Source organism: Melanaphis sacchari, unplaced genomic scaffold (assembly GCF_002803265.2).
Source record: "Melanaphis sacchari strain LSU unplaced genomic scaffold, SCAv2.0 Contig12_pilon_pilon, whole genome shotgun sequence".
Taxonomy (NCBI): Eukaryota; Metazoa; Arthropoda; class Insecta; order Hemiptera; family Aphididae; genus Melanaphis; species Melanaphis sacchari.
In genome coordinates this window covers 1,219,559-1,238,844 of record NW_020270527.1, presented here as the reverse complement: position 1 = coordinate 1,238,844, position 19,286 = coordinate 1,219,559, and the positions used below count along the sequence as shown (strand labels likewise).

At 23.6% G+C, this 19,286-nt stretch overlaps 1 protein-coding gene across 4 annotated transcripts in view; it reads right to left on the bottom strand.

Moving 5' to 3' along the window:
* LOC112591189 (protein turtle homolog B-like) overlaps positions 1 to 19,286 on the bottom strand; it is a 318,331-nt gene that overhangs the window by 212,341 nt on the left and 86,704 nt on the right. The window contains exon 1 of one of the 4 annotated variants that reach the window (XM_025334917.1): positions 16,051 to 16,069. The exons of the other annotated variants lie outside the window; for them this stretch is intronic. The gene's annotated coding sequence lies outside the window, so the exon portion shown is untranslated. Of the gene's footprint in view, positions 1 to 16,050; positions 16,070 to 19,286 lie in introns of those variants that run through there. 4 annotated transcript variants of the gene reach the window in all.

Genomic DNA, 19,286 nt, shown 5'->3' with positions numbered 1-19,286 from the left:
ATAATTTCACTACCGCCATCCAATATATTTTTAGACTTAAAAGAATTATGGAGGTAATATGGCACTAGTGCAAGTCAAATAACAAATACTGCCAATTATCGTCAATTTATTTTTAAAACTCTCCTGTAGTCACAAACTGTTTATAAACCCAAGATATTTTGACATTTCAGCATAATTTTTAAATATTGTTCTTGTACATAAATTACATTTAAATACGTTTAAAAAAAAAAATTATTTAAAATACTAAATTTGTAATTTCATATTATAAGTAAAATTCTAAAAAAAAAAAAAAGAAACTATACTTTTTTAATAAATTCTACGGAGCTTTGTTTGTTAGCTGTACTTCTACTAAACAAATATACATATATATATATATACATATATATTAGCTTATCCACATAAATTCAAATCTGAAGAACTTTTATAAATTATTTAAAAATAAAAGATATATATATATATGTGTGTGTGTGTGTGTGTCTAATTATTCAAAAAGGTATATTACTTAATTTAATTGCGGTTCAAAAGATCATTTTTCTAAGTAAGCATTTATTTTAGTCATACATGGTATAAGATAAGGTTAAGCAATGGATCGTATGATCTGACTTTGGCAAGGATAGCACGACAGCAACATAAGTAATTCATACGGTTAATTATACTTATCGAACAACAACAAAAATATATACGTGTAATGTGAAATATTTCAATGTTAAGTATAATTGAACTCATAACAAATAATTATAAATCGGTGGTTTTATGTGATTAAATATATTTACCGTTTAGTTTTATTATTTTAAATTAAAACCGAAGAAAAGTATACTTTTAATTATATTTTATTATTTAACTATGCGCGTATTTAAGAGATAAAATAATTTTATTGATAAACAAAATTTATGAACATAATTAACTCTAAGAGGATTTCATTGAGCATTTTGAGCTGGTCGATACGCTAATGATGTTCAAATGGTGGATGATTGTTTCACATGAGCGTATAAGCCTTATAGACTATATGACAATCATGGGTGAGTGCGCTTTTTTCTTTCCGATTTAACACAAAACGCTTTTTTTCCTAACGCCTTACTCTCCAACCACAAAAAATAACTAAAAATATCCACCTATTATCCCATCAGTCTATAAAAATATATGATACCTATGTATTTATATAAAAAATACACAAAAATCTCTTATTTAAACCTGATATTGACAAAAAGATAAAAAATCCACCGTTATTTTTCATTTCTGAGCGGTTTTTGATATTTATAATTTTCTATCCCATTCTTATCTTCTTTTCACTGTCTTCTATACTAACATGTGCAAATTAAGTTTTTCCATCATCCACCGTTGATATCGTTTTATTATATTTTTGTTTTTAATATTTCATTTGTTTATTTTTCAATCCTGGTATAAAAGAAAATTACCCAATGATGCATGAAGAACTAATGTTTCCGGTTTTATTTGTTCCGGTTTCCGTCAGAGTAAACGGCAACGTGTAAACAAATGTTAACAATTATTATTCACATCTCTTGTAGAAGTTCCGTGTTTGTTTGACTGTTTTGAATAGCAGATTAAAAAGAAATGCAATTCTCATCCGAGTGAGAGCTGAATGACTATATACAACAATTTTTCAAATAAGTACAGAAACGTGCTAAAATTCAAATTCAAAGAAATCCTGGTTATGCATTTACTTTTTAGCTGTTCCAAGCATTTTCCGAAAGGATTGTTCATTAAATTTTTTTTTAGAATACAGTAGAAGATATACCAGCTACTGAACTACTGTAAGTATATAGTACATGAGTATACAATGTACCACCTACTCAAATTATTATCAATTACTTATGTCTATAGTACAAAATGATAATTATTATTAAAACACTAATATAAAAATGCATATCTTTGTAACAGAAAATCTAGACACAGAAATATACCTGTTACCATCAATGTTGTAAATTCAGGTGATGACTAGTTAATTAATATAATACCTGAATAACTTGGTCATTATTTATAATGGTCATATATAACATTGACTTGATAAATAAGACGATATTGTAATTTGATAGATTGGCTAGTCATTAAAATGTGTCCTTTCATCTTGTATAGTCATGGTTTAGGTTTTAACTCAAAATGCCCACGTCAAAATCAAAATGTTGTAACAAATAATATTATCATTTATAGTTTTAGTATCCACAGCAACTTACCTTACATAAGTATTGTTAGTATTTGTTACGGTCTACGTTGTAACTTTTACTTACGTATAATGTGATTGAGCGAATATTACTTATAGTGGCTAATTCAAATATTATTTTTTTATTTTGGCAAACGTTAAATTAATATTTATTAACATGAATTCAAATGAAGTGTGTCAGAATTTTGACGATGCATTATCTGATTTATTAAAAAATAAAAGTGAGGATAATAAATCATTTTTAAACAAAGAGAAATATTTATTTAGATTATAAGAAGTGAAATTAGTTAAGAAAAAATTAGGGAGAAAAAATGCAAAAGGTTATAGATACATTCATGAATATGATGTTTTAACAATTAATATGTGTAAATTCAATGGAAAAGAATGACTTATTAAATCTATAAGTAATGATTGAGAAAGTGTACACTGTTATGTAGCAAACGACGTATTATTTAATATTTTACACGATAGTCATTTTAATAGGTCATGGCGGTTGAGACCGCGCATAGTTTATGAATTGAAGACAATTGAAATATTATAATATTATCAAGAAAACTATTATAATCCATTTAATTTTCTATAAGGGCAGACTGAGTCAAAAATTTCTACAGGAGAAAAAAAAATCAGTCCACTTAGGAAAACCTATAAAAAAAAACCTAAAAAAAAATATATATTTTCATATAAAATGATAGTATAATATTATATTATTTTTAGAATTTAAACTCTTAAAATAAAATTATTATAAATTTAAAAAAAATGAAAGATTGGTTAGTACAAAGAAATGTCATCATTTTTATTTAAAATACATATGTTAGAATCCAGAATACACATTAATACATATCAAGCAATTTTTTAAAGTTTGAGCTCTTTTGCGAAATTATTTCAATTATTCCTTAACCGATAAACCTAAAAAAAAATGTTCCTACAAGTACAAGCGGTCCACGGGAAAACTCCCGGTATCCCGTTTGCCCAGTCCAACCCTAAGTCTTTGTATTCACTGTGAAAAAAAAAAAATCATTGAATCCAAATCCAAAGCGAAGCCTAATTTCTAAGTCAATACTTCATAATGCATTCAATTCACTAGCCCAAGTTTACCTTATTGATATGCTAAGTCAAAGGTTTAATGAATTTAAATTAATTATGAATTATCCATATATAATCTCCATAACAGTATTAAAACTATGAAAAATTTTACCTATTATTTATTACTAAATAATAAATATTATATTATTTTATGTATCTTGTCACAATTATTTACAAACCGATTGGCTGTTAGTTCTTAATTGACTAAATTATTAATGGCTATATAGTACATAGTCTTAATCAATAATGATAATGAATGGCTAAACATAAAATCAATGTATTAATATTAAATTGTTTCTATTATTGTCTATCTTAGTTTAGGAATTCTCTAAAATGACTAGCCAATAATGTCAATGCCGATGAAAAACCGGTAGGATTAACATAGACTAGTTATTTTTAACAATGTCTAATTATCATCATTGACGGTAACATACCTAACGAATACGAATAGCATGAATAATAATATATATTTTAACAATTATACTTCAATATTGAGTGTTTTAAGTGCAATATTGAGTTAGTACCTATGTATGCAAATAAATAAGAATCTAGAGATACATTTAAAAAAAATATTGAATTTTATAATAAAATCTACTAAGATTAAAAAAAAAAAGTTTTAAAAAATGAGTGTTTCGTATTATAATAATATAATATGTAAATATATAATTTTTAAGTCATTTATTTTTGTTCCGAAAATTAGGTTTTCATAAATAAATATTTAATTTGATTCGTGATAAAATAAGCGTAAATGTTTTGCCTAAAATTAGAATAACCACACAAGTTATTTAACTATAAAACAGTACATTATAAACATTTTTTATTTGCATTTAATTAAAAATAAATAATAAGAATTCTATGTAAATTATTAATAGCATTAATAGTAGAATTAAGTTATAGTATGAACCAATGGACGGTGCTTCAATGTTATCAATGTTATTTTTAATATAAAGTTCAAAATTTAAAAAGGATTCTAATTATTTGCAAGGTTTTTTTTAATGAATTTTCACGCCTTTTTTTTATATGTGCGTGTAAACATTATTTTTTAGTATACTTGTAAGTTACGTATAACTGTCAAGTTTTACGAGTCAGTCTACAAAAAGTATATACGTATATATATATATATATAAACATATACATTATATAGACATATACTTATCGGTAAGTACGCTTTCGGGCCACAGTTGTACATGTACAAAACAATATTATGTTCATTTGTGCACCAATGTATTTACCATCAAACTTTTCAGCTGTCGGGTCAGTTCCCTTTTAATTAAATTTACGGAAACCTTCAACTAAGTATCTGTTCAAAAACTAATTAACGATTTCTATTTAGCTGGGTGGGGCTAAATCTTTAATATTGGCAAAACTTTTATGCGCGAGTAGATCGTTTAATCGACAACGATTTCCTTTCCAAAATTGTCCAAAGAAAAAAGTAATTGTTGGTAAATTACGTAAATACAAAATTTAAAATAAGACGCACAGTTTTTTAATTTTTGAAATATTACAAGCTCTAACATAAATTCGATTTCTTATATCTTATGTAGAAACTAGAAATTTTACTATTTTCACTAATTTAAAACCTTTTTAAAATCATATACAAATTATATTTCTTCCATTGAAGCACTATCGATTATCTAAGTAGCGTATTGGTAAATAATTAATATGTTATATATATATTATAGTTTTGACAAAAATATAAATAATGCCCGTCAAAAAATATTTAATACCCAACAACCAAATGCTTTTAGCTGATACTTGTCACATTTTCGGTTTTATTACAATATTTTTTTTATGATCTTTGTTAATGGTCTCTAAAAAATGCAACTATAAAAAAAAGTTAAGCCTTCAGTCTTAAAAACGAGCACAGCGTTATATGGATGTGCGGTGGAAATATGATGCCATTAAAACCATCTAACGTATGAAAATCCCTAAGAGACCATTAGAGGTAACGTGGAAAAGAGTTACGATCATGGTGAAAGAAACTTGTCTTATGAAATTGTATATCAAAAATTATAGAACTCATGTTAAATAAGGAGAAATTTAAGGATGCTAAAAAATAAATTTTAGTCAAAAACAATATTTAACATGAAAAAAAAAAAATACTTTATAAATATATCATAAAAATCATTGTTGATTTGAATTTTTCGACAAAACTATTGTAATTATAATTTAATTAAGTATAAAATTATATATAGTGAATTATTTGATAAGCATTAAGAAAAAACAAAGTCTTGTATTTGTGCAATAGCAACTTATATAATATTTTACTAGTAAATCATACAATAAAATAAAAAGATGAGAGTTTTTGTTTGTTTTATTTAATATATTTAAGTACAAAGTTACAACAAAATAAAGGTGTTTTAAAAAGTTTTATAAAAGGAGACGATCATTGTTAACAACTGACAAAGTCTTATAGTGGATGATAAAATTGATGTATGAATATTTTATAAAGTTGTAATAGATAACTAATGGAATATTGTTTAGTGAAATAAATTTAAAAACAATATAAATTTTGAAAAATTAAAAAGATAAATATTTTGGTTCATCGTAATTTTTTTTTTTTAATATGATAAACTTTTTATAATTTAAAATTTATTCAATGAGTAAAATGATTAGTGTGATATGTTTTTTTTATTAATCATCAAAAACCATAATTTACGTAATAATAGTATTTTTTTTTTTTTTTGTTATTCAAAAAGAGTATAATACTTATCAATTTAACACCTAGGTTCCAAAAATTGAATAAAAGATTCTTCGTAATCTTTTCTTATTGAAATTAATAACAAAGTTTAGCATAAAACCATCTCAAGTACTTACTACGTATGTCCTACTATTTATAAGAAAAACTTATCCGGCTTTTTTTTTAATTTATTTTTACAAAAAAAAAAAAAACATTTTATTGTTGCAATATAAATAGATAATTTACATTAAAACGTACTATTTTTGCACAATAATACACAATAGTGGAATGTTTTCTATTTAAAATAGCAATTAGCAATTAATTGTTGTTTTTGTGTTATTAATTATAATGTAATTTTAAAACCTAAAAAAACAAGATAATTGAACTACTAATATAATTGATATAATAATAGTAGCTTAAGTTGTTAATTTTTTGCTCTCAATATTGTTTTCGTAATAATAATAAAAATGATAAAATCTATATTTTATATCTGTTAGCCGGCGAGTTGTATAGGCAATTGTGGTACATTGGTACCTACGTGTCTTACGTAGATCAGTTTTTAATTATAATAACGAAAAATTACGATTATTTACAAATTTATGACTAACTTACTTACAGTCAAATTTTTATAATTTATCTATAATTAGTGATAGATTGCATTATTCTGTTCTTTGAAAAAAAAATTCTTATATTATTGTAACTATTATTTTATGTAATTAGGTAATGTATTTATTTTACAAATTCATATTGTATTATTTGTTATAAACAGAAAAAAAAATTAATAGTAGTATTCATTTGAAACATTTTACTACCATGTATATTATTATTGGACATACAATAACATTAAATGTTATTCAATACGTTGTTATACCATAATGTTAAGAACAATATGATAATGGATGATATTATAATTAATAACATAATATATAAGATGTAATATCCTTAGAAACAGGGGTTCACACTTTATCTTCGATTGACATATTTTTTTTGAATAAAATTATTTGGCATTGTATTCAAATTTATTTATAATTCATTTATTACATATAACTATACTTGATGACTAAGTATATTCCAAAATCTGCAGTTTACAGCAGTGCAACTTTTCAAGTTATTTTTCAAATACAATTATAAGTCTTATATAACAATAATCAATATTATTATTTTTTACAATTAAATAGTCTTAACATTTGTTTTCGTGTTTGAAGATTTAAAATATTAATTATTTAAATAAATAAATTCATCTTAGGATTCCACTGTCTCGATGCTTCAATCATATTCCCTGGCCAATTCATGGCCAATTCAACTGGAATACATTATTTTCTCGACCGTTTTAAACGACTCGTCGTTTCAAGACATCAGCAACAGACTCGTGTCTTCCGGGACACGTTAAAAATGGATATTAATCGTGGAAGTAAGTAGCTCGACAGTGACAGTGGTTGGCGGGACAAGTAGTAGAAGGGTGGTGGGATACGTGATGGGCGGGGTTTTGCTGAGCCGTGCAAAAGGCACTTATTTAATTGCAGCCATTAATTCGGTTTTATTGTACCTGCGGCTATGGCGCTGGCGGTCGATGTTACTTTTGTCCTCTTATCGTTTCTCCGATATAACAACGAAGTGTCCCCAACTTGTCTACAAAAAACTTAGGGATAAACGAGGAAACTAGCGTTTTTAAACTCTCTACCACTATAATCCACAATATTCGTTTACGTGGTAACCTAAAAATGAGTAAAACCCATCCAAATATTCAAAAAATAAACTTTAATAATATCAATAAAATACATCAAAACTCATTACCAGAAATTATTTCTCGAAAAAAAAAGTATTTAGAAAAAAAAGAATAAGTTAAAAGCTGATTATTTGAAAGAATCTATTTCTACAAGTAAATGTTACATTTAAAGCAAAATATTAATAATTTCATTATTTTAATTGCATTTTATACAAATTTATCTTTCAAAACAAGTATACCTTATTTATTTTTCAATCGGTGTAGCATATAATATATATTATACTATATATGAATCTGTTTATTTAGACTTTTTCAATTATATAATTAATCAAACAGAATAAATTAATAGTTTATATTATTCAAATAGGGTTTAAATTATTTATCTCATATTTTTATTATTATATTTATTTATTATTTTATTATTATTGTTATAAATAATACAAGAATATATATATATTTAATATTTGTATATGTATATTTTTATTTGAATATAGATTTTGTTGAGAGTAAACTTATTTAAATAAATATTTATGGTACCTTTATTAGTGCTATCGATAATCGTTGAACTACATTGTTCTTTCTAGATAAATAATGCATTCAGCTGAATTCCTGTAGATACTAGAATAATATCTTAAAATAATTAAATAATTTTCGCCTTATTCAATCGAAAAAATATATTTTCGCTTTACAAAGTATTCATAGAAAATGCATAGTATACCAACAGTATGATAACTGAACTTACTATTTCACATTTTCTTCATAACTAAACACGCAAAGATGTCAGATATTTTACACTACTGTTGTTATTTCCTAAGAAACTATATTATTCCTCTAAGTTTATTCGTGTAGGATTTGAACAATGATATTACTTACATTAATATACATACTGGAGATAATATGTAAGGTTTTAAAATATTTTTAACATTTAATGTTATTTGTATTCTATTAAATTAGTTAATTGAACGAACAAAAGTAAATTTTTAATAATAATAAAACAAATGTACCTTAGAAAAATGTATGTTTTGTCCACATTTTTCAATAATTTTTATTTAGACGATTATTTAATATTTATAATTTAATTAAAGTCATAAATAACTTTCTAAATATATATATATACAAAAATGATATATATATATATCCGATTTCACATTATTGTTTTATAAACTTACAAAACGTGTTTAAAAATATTATGATTTCAATATCTAAATTACAGACAAAAAAATATTAACGCAACAATTTAGTATGTTTAAATAATAAAATAAATATCCTTTTACTCAAAAATAATGTAAATATAAAATTTATAAAAATATAATATATAATGTTGAAAGTAACACACATAATTTTAACCCAGATAAACACATTCAATACAAAAATCATAGTTCATAACAATCATAACTATTCTAGATTTAATCTAATAATAAAATGATTATAGTTGTTTAAATTGAATGCATTTTTTCAGATCATGTCGCATATTTTACTCAATCACAGTTATGATAATAATCATGGATTATTTTAATCAACGTTAGCAGTCAAGTGATCAGTCTTCAATCTCAAAGCATACTGCATGCACATTGATAGAAATAAAATATTCATAAATCCATTATGGACCTATTCGTTAAAGTATTATATTCCTATTTTTTTTTTCTTTTAATGTTTATCTGTTCACATAAAATCTGAACATAAACCCAAACATTGAAATGGAAGAATTCTGAAAAATAATAAGAAAAATGATGACAACACAAAACAAAAAATTACCGTCCTTTATTTTATTTTGACTGGCATTTATCTATTCAAGCGAAATGAATGTTTTGAGATTTGGTACACCGTACACACTGATGAGTTTATATAATACATTTATGTAATGTATTTTTAAAAAATACCCAAAAAAACTTATCGACTAAGAGATTTACTAATATATATTGTATGTTAAATTATTGTTATCATTATGTCAAAACATCGAAAATGTTGAAATAATAAATATGTATATAAGCTGTATATCTAGCTTAATCAGAGAAAAAAATTAAAAAGTATTTATTACAACATTATATATTATGTGCTATCTTGGTTTTGATGTATCTTAGGACCTAGAAATTTTACGGACAAATCTATATCGGTGTACTTCATATTGTGACTTAATTTGACTGAGATTTCATCCGCCTGTAGTGGATTGAATAAAACACATGGTTTATTTTTGAAAGTGATATATCATAAAATAATTTCTTATGTTATCTTTAAATCGGTCAAATCATTTTAGATCTATATTTTAAAGCTTAAAACATATAAATATTGATATTTTGTGTGCAATCAAAGAACAAACAATACATTTTATTATGTGTAAAAAAATCATATAGAAACGCATTGCGGGTCGGCTAGTTGTTTGTAATTTTTTGTAACCAATGGCAACTCTCTCTTTCTCTCTCTCTTTCTCTTTATTTTACATATAATGTATTTCTATATGTATATATATTAAATTGTATGATCACGATAGACGAGTGTTGACAGTCACCAGTGTATGTTGACATTTACCAAAAATCGTAGTAAACGTTTACAAAATGGTCTTAACGCATTCATACACCGGTGATTGTTGACATTTACAATTTGTGTTTGATAAATGTTGACCGGTTTGACGTTGTAAATATTATGAATGGTCATAAACTAATCGTTCCGTTAAAAGCAAGTGAAACTGAAATTATTTACTATGTAAAAAACCAAGAACTATACGTATATACATTATACACAAAGCTCATACAGAAACTAGTCATGGAGGGCGAACCAGAACGATGAACGAATTTATGTGTTCACTGTTCAATGCTAAAACAAACAAAAATTCTGAAAAAGGTATTGTAATCAAATCTATTATAAGTCATGAACTTAATTCCCAGTGTCAAGTAAACTTAGTAGACATACAAACTTTCAAAGATGGTGAATTTAAAAGTATATGTATTAAATTATCAAGATCCCCTAACCAAGTGTATTCAATTAAAACCTCTAAAATCTAAAGCTGCAAAAGAAGTTACATATCACTTATTAAATATATTATTTATTTTCTGTGCTTCAAATATTTTACATTCTGATAACGGACGAGAGTTTGTAACACAAAAGTATTTAATTGTAAGAATGGAGGAATACTTTGTAACAGTAAATGTCACGGTAATTTACCATGTTGTAATAAATAAAACTTAAAAAAATATAAGCTTCTTAAACTATATATTAAAAAATAAATTTGTTAAACTATATTAACTTATAAATTTATTACCTATCTATTTAATTATATATGTTGTCAGACATGTCAACATTCACTCAATAACTATTGCATATCAAAAAATACTGGTAAATGTTCGCACTGTGAGGTATTAAAAACATTGATAATATTCACCAAAATGATCGGTAAATATAAACATAAACCGGTGACTGTCAACATTCACTACCACGCGTCATATATCTTAACATAATATATATATATATACATTATAAGAAAAATATTATTTAATTTTCGTAAATCAAATGAAATTCATGTATGGACAATCCAATAGCTATCTATAAGAGTAGTAAAACGAAGCAAAGAACGCTTATCGATTTAATTTTATCAGTTCAGTAGTTTCTAAGTCTACAATAAGCTTCACACAAAGGTATTAATATATATGCATGTAAATAAAAGATATATAATTAATGAGAATCTTAGACAACTTATGTTATTAGGCATGATTTATAATATTTTTAAATTCAAGAAATATTCAAATACAATCTCAATAAAATTAACTATTTTTAAATAGTTAATAATAAATACAGGTTATAATATTTTTATTCATTATACTTATAGAATTTCGTCAATATTGATAATTTATAAAATTTAATTAATATTAAATGAATATTTACAATCTGTACATATTTATAGAATAATTAATTCATATACAAAACTATACAAAGACAGGTTATGTTTGAGTAAAGTGATTTATTTACATTCATGATTAATTTAAAAATTAATATTTATAAATAATATTTAGTTATACATGTTACAAAGAATTACCAATATTGTATATTTTTGAATCATATATTAATTTTTTTATTTCTCTTAATGTATCTACTTTTAATAATATTATTCTGTAATTATCTTACTAACGTTTTCTTATAATAAATTTTATCTCCATAAAAAATGCTTAATAATCTTGTACTCGTCTATAGTAAATTTTATGTTTGTTTTTTAAAGATGTTGATGGTAATTTACTCTTTAAAATATATATTTTTTTTTCATAAATCTATTCGGTATTCGAACTAGTTATACAAATATTTAAAGACTTTTTCTAGTTATTTATAGTAACCAATTGGATTTCACATAATTTTAAAGACAATATAATATTCTAACTGTCAGTACCTTTTTTTGATTATAATATACAACATAATGTACAACTTGCGTGTTAAAGTTTAATGACATTTTGGTTTTGTAATTTGTTTTTGAACAGAACAAAAAAAAAAAAAATACAAGAAGATAATATAATAATATGTGGTTAATAAAAATATACTTTCAGACTTGCATTATAAAATAATGATATACCAAAAAAAGAAATAAACGATATTTTATTTAAAATATATTAATAACACATTATAATTTAAAAATATTATTACTATATTTTTAAGTTTTGGATATAGCGGAATTTCTTAAATTATTTCAAATTTGTACGACTTATAAAATATTAAAAAGTTTTTGATACTATTTATTCTGATAATTAATTATTTTTTAGGATAATTGATGAATATTATAATTGTTATTAAATATTTCATTAAAAATGGTTTATGTACATACATAATTATTTTGTCTTCATGTAAAATTAGCTGGTTTACATATTTGTAATTTATAACAAAACATTAGAATATAAGGCATATTTTCAAAGTTGAAAAATGAATAAATTACTATGATTCATTTTATGTTTAAGCTCTGAAAAAAAAATTTTGAATACAATTGTATTTTTTACGATTTATCTGATAATTAACATACAACCATTAATTGAATTAAAATACAGAAATATTCCAATAATATGAACGAAGCATCACAAGAACATGTGCTTTGTAAATAATTTATTTTGTTTATTTATATATATATATATATTACACTGATAACTGACATGTCACCAGAAAAGTTGGCAAGTAAAATAAAGTATTTTTTTTCCTATTTACTATTTTAAAGCCAAAATACGTAAACAAGTGTAAGATGTTCAACAGAGTCGTAAATACAAGACCACGTTATATAGAATAGGATATTTTAGAAGAAAAAGAAGTTGATGTTATTAAATTAAATGGTCCGTGAAAGGTACTTGAACAAAGTTTGGTTTTTTTCTTCATCGGTTGTTTTTTTTTTTTTTCAGCCATTCAACCCACCCAAGTGCTTTTAAAAATAAAACAATATGATTTTATATTATGAAGCTAGAAAGTTCTTTGTCAGAAGTTCTGGTGAGATCAGTAAAAACCCTTTCTGCTCCGTTTCTGTTGTTTTGTAATTAATTTATGCCATCCGAATCATCCGTTTATAATTTATAGGAGAAACTTTTTCATCTGAAAAACGTATTTGAGTTCGAACCCTTTTGTTTTTAAACGAGTTATAATAACAGTAAATAAATTCCTCCGTAAAATTAATATATCTACTCCGTCTAGATATTTTGGAAAATCTTATGTCTTATCATTAGAGCAACTACTACTTTATTAATAATTATGATATGTAAAATTTGAATTATTCCTTGTTACCATTTTTTTTTCTTCATTAGCCATTTAAAACTTTTACTGATTCTTTCAAAATTTTTCAAGTACTCAATTTTTTGCATATTCATTCTTAAGTTCTTCATCTTACTACTTATTTATATACGTACATTTTTGTTTTAGGGACTTGATCAGTTCAATTTTAACGTATTTTCCTTACTCATCATTCTTATTTTATTTTCGTAATCAATTAAAATGCTATTTTCCTTATTGCATACACATTTTATATAATTTCTAGTTCATAATTTGGAAATCAAAAAACTGTAATACTGTTTAATTCAATATACTATTTTAGTTATTTGATTAAAATTCAAAACATAATATAACTTTAGAAACTTAATTTTTTTTCTCATTGATTTATATACAATGTAAACTATACAGACATAGTCATTTTTTCAAAAATTAGTTTAATAAAAAAATGTTAAAATAAGTTATATTTTATATATAATTTTAAGTGCATACATTATTTAACCATAATAGTTATGAAAAAACTCAACAAATAATAGTAGAAACTATTCAAAAAGTTATTTTTGTTTTGGTTCCTTAGTCTCATTATTATCACAACAAATAAAAATAAATATTGTACCAAAACTATTTCGTCGTACAATATCAAATTTATTAAACATTACTTGAGTCTACATTCTTTATAATAATAGTTTAAAAATATTATTTTCTACCTTTTAAACATGTTTTGGCTCTAATACACGTAGATTTCAACATATAGCACATTTTCAAATAGTAAAGAATTTTTTTCAACGTCATCTATTCAATGTGAATACGGTCCAATAGAAACACTTTACTATAAATATATACGGTTTGGTCATCTAAAGGAAAATTACTTTTCTTGTACGTTTTGAGAAAACACATTTATGCTCCATACGACTTAACACTAGGTGTCTATTTTACCTTTCAAAAGTAACAGCTCTAAGACTGTTAGTGCTGAGAAGAGCCATGGAATTATTTTAAAGTAATTGAACACACAATATTCAAAAGAATATGTAGATTGTTCGCTTGCTTCTTATAATTGAACAGTTGATTTTCTATCTCTTCAACAACTTTTATACGACTATGATTTTATTAAATTATATATTATACATTTTCCATGTTATATTTTATTGATTAAGTACATAATATTTCATATGAATATACAAACGCATAAAAGAGTCTACTGCTTTTAAAAATAATTAAATTATAATGTTTGAATTATTATTTAAGTATTTATTAATCTTCATCTTATTACAAAAAAATGATTAAAATAGTTATATAGGTGCATCGTTAATTACAAGAACAAATAGTCTATATTACGTAATTAACAGACTTAGTCACCTTAATATCTTAATATTTATATATATATATATATATATATATATTAAGACCTTTAAACTAAACCATATTTAAAACCAAAAAAGTATAATGATTTTGAATTTCATATTTTGTATATAATATTTTAATAAAAAATAAATAATAAATATTTGAATAATATTATTTTTTTTTTTTTATATTGAATAGGTATACCGGTTTATTTGTACCGAATAATTTTACCAATAAAAATCGCACTTTTTTATACTAAAACTGCATCCAACATTTGCTATAGTTGATTTATTCCACTGTTTATTTATCTTATTTTTTTCAATATTTAAACATACAAAGAATTTCGTACATTTGAAGTAGACTTGATCAATTGCCTGGACGCGAATATAACTTTGATATCACGCAATAAATTGAATAGATATAATTAGATTAACTGAGCATCCGATGGGAATAAAATTGATAAAATTACGTTTTTTATTTTTTTAGTCAAATGTGCAAATGTGCAATGCATAATTTCAAATTGATCTAAAAACAAATCACTATGAATCAATTACTAAAACAAATAGATATTTTTTATTAATACTTAAAGAATTTTAAAAAAAGTACATTTTATATTTACTCGATATTCATTTTTCGATGCCATGATTGTTTATAGGTTTTAACCACCAAAACAATTTACTGGTATCAGAAAACTTTCATGAAAATTGTTAAATGTTCACTAGTAATACAATTTTTTTGGTATTTAAATTATTCACTTAATTCATATTTTAGCAAAATCATTAATATTGTATGTAATTACAAAATAAATTATAGGAATAATATAATTACAATAATTGCATTAATATTTTTAAAATCAATATTATTTTTTGTCATCAAACGTCTTGGTTAAGCCAGTTGTTTTGCTAAATTATTTTTGAACATTATTAATTATTAAGATGGCTATTAAACCAAAAAGTTTTAATGCAGTCATGCAACATCTTAAAACTTCTCAAAGTTCAAAAATACATATGAATAATAAATAAATATAATTATAATATAAAATAGGAATTATAGAATAATCCACTTAGGAACATTTAATATAACTCTATATTATGAATTTGCGTGAAACACCAGGTGTTGCTAGTAACTTGGAAGTGCACAACACTTGCTGACTTCAAAGACGTTTAATGCCCTAAAAACGGCAACGGGAATTAGTAGCAATCAATGATATCTTGGATAACAATAAGACTGTATTTTTTTAGGTTAACAATAAATTAAAAGTCGATGCGACCAATGTATAGTAAGCTAAAAAATTACTAAATTAAAATAATAACAAATACTTACAATAATTTTTATTTACTGTAACTACTAAATGTTTGTCTCCAAAACCCTGAAAGTCAGACTTATTTTTCCTTTTTATTATTCCATTAAGTTTTGTGAGTAAAAGAAATTTATGTTTGTAGCCATTATTTTGATTAGTTTTTAGATTTTTTGTAAATATATAATATGTATTCTCAAAGAATCAGCATCACATAATTATCTATCTTGATCACTATTTCCAATATTTAATTTTGTTAAATTATGGTAGAATTATCTCTTTAAAAGCTTTAGATGCATCCATTAACATTTTTAAGTTATAACGAATGTTATCTATTAGTTCTCTACCTAACCTGAAAAAGTGCAAATTCGTGTGTTAGCTACTTTTAGTTTTTTGTTATTCTAACTACTAAAAGATAAACAGGTCAATTGAATAATTTAGAGTTTCCCGTAGTGCCTTTTGGATTACTTCCATGTTTTTCATTTTAGTGTTGCCCAGAGCCTTTGGTAAAATAGGTTATTTAAGTTTTGGATTTAGGTTGAAAGCACTATCAAAACGAATATTATATGAAGATGTATTTGGATTTGTTACGTGTTTACGCATTAATTGGCCTATACGGACATATAGTATATTCAGTTATTGTTCTACAGCGATATTAAGTAAACTATTTATAGGGTTACTTTTAAAAGTACCAATTTCCAATTCCTATTCTATACTTAATATTTTATTCGTATATTATATACTTTCAAAATGCGCTCCAATTGCTTTAGGATTTTTGATTTTTGAACATATATTTTATCATCAGGGCATTGACATATTGGCGTACTGTGATAAAAGTCAAATATTATGTTTTTTATATCAACATATTATATTATATCAATAAAAAAAAAAAAACATAGAGAAACAAGAGAATGTATTATTGTTTATACTTTATGAATACTAGTATGTCGTATTATAGTTCTAACCTGAATTTGAATCATTACATTAAGTTATTGTTTTTTTAATGTACACTATTATAAATTATGATCAGTCATTGTCAAATTAAAATGTAATACAATTTAAACTTGACTTAAAGCGAAATTACAATGTTTGTTAGATGAAACTAACCTAATTTCAGCATAGTGAAAATCAAAAAAAATAGTTGTTCAAAAATTATTATTGATACTAAAATAATAGATTATAAAATTAATGATGCTCTGAAATCTTTTAAAAATAAAATCAATGTTTTTAAAGTCTTAAAAACACATTTTTTTATTTTCTTATCCTGCTGACGAGTAAAAGTAACATTGAAAAAATTTACTCATACCATATTACGAATAAAGAATAAATTTAAAATGTGCTAATATAATGTTTTAATATATATTAACTGATAACTAATATACATAATAAAACAGTTGAATAATGTGAAAATATTTTTATTCAAATAATTAAGTTTGACAGTTACAGTCAGTGCTTCTCACTTGTTTATTATTCATACGCATTTTAATATGTCAAGATTAATAAATATTTATGACAAAGGTTTATATTTTTAAAACCATATTATTTATTTTTTCTTTCACTCTATCAATTATAATAATGCAAATGGTTTACAATATTACAATATTATCAAAATTGTTAATTAGTTCATCAAGTACTTGATTTGAATCGACGAACTGTGCCTAAGAATTTAAGAAATAAATTGAGTCTTGTAACTCATATCTAGCTGAAATAAAAATACATTTTTAGATCATTAATCTTATGACAGACAAAAAGTGAAGTGTTGCATTTTCAAAACAAACGAGTATAATATAATAAATAGCATTTATTTTTAAATCTCACTAAAAACATAATGTATTAAACATCGATGTAAAAATATTTAATTTTATCGATTTGTTCATGATATATCTGTCAGTCTGAATGGACGTACCTAAGCTTTAAAAAAGTTGTTTTCACATCAAACGTACCTAGTTATATACTAATATTCCTTATACTGGCGAAATATTAGGGAACATAAATAAAAAATGAACTATATTATATCATGCCGAGCTATGCTATCAAAATATAATATAATTGCTTCCAAAACTTTTTCTACCTACAGCAAAATAAAAACTTTATCCATACATATAATATATAAATATATATATATAGATAGATATATTGTTATTCGCGTTTATCTATAGACTTTGTGATAGTATTTTATGGACTACTGAATACAAGGGCATTCGAACCGATCATGCAGAACTAACTGACCGAAGAATGTATTTTCATTTGACTGGAACAGAGATGGCGACAACCAAAAAAAAAATCCTTAGTCTTGATAATAGCTTTCAAACTCTAAATTTGCTTCAGAACATGCATTCAATCATCATAAGATAGATGTTAGTGTATTATTTTATTTATTTGTTTTTGTTGTAAAAAAATAAATAAATAAAACCTTGAGTATTAAAAAAAAATATTTTATTTAATTAAAATGTTTTTATTAATTTAATCTCTAATTTTATTCTTATAAATTATAATATTAAATCAAAATGTATTTAATAAAAAACTTAATGTTCAAATGAAATAAATAAAAACTATTAATCTACTGTAGTATAATTTAATTTACTACATTCTTATTAGCTAAACAAGAATGTTTTAACAGAATCGCATATAAATTTCAAATTAAAAGTTAAATAAGCCAAATACATTTTTCTAGTTTCAATGCATGATATTTTTTTTTTTTTTATTAGGTAAAAACCTAATATTTAAATCCAAACGATCCTTAAAAGATATTAGTTAAAACCAAATTCTTTACATTTAATTTAATATTAAAATTCCATGGATTTTTTCCATGTTTGGAAAAACTTCTCCTCAGTACTGCTTTGATAAAATCTATGATTTATACATTTTATACTAAACTCATAGGTGCTCTACTTTTAAACACATGAACGTTTTGAAGTTGTTTAACTACCATAAAAATCTTACACAGAAAAGAAACCTCATTGTAAAATCAATACTTTTCTTACCACTCGTATTTAAATTATATAAAACATAATTATTTTGATTAATTTTTAATAACAAAAACAATTATAATACATAGTAAATTTAAAAAATTAAAATTTAATATTTTTCAAATTATAGATAAGTGCTCGTAAAATATAAAATACGAAAATAACACAACTAATATAATCATAATCTGTTGGTTTATATTTATAACAAAAAACATACTTAAATAATTTAATAATAATATATCTATTTATATATTTATTTATTTATTATTATTTTTAACTTAACGATGGCTCAA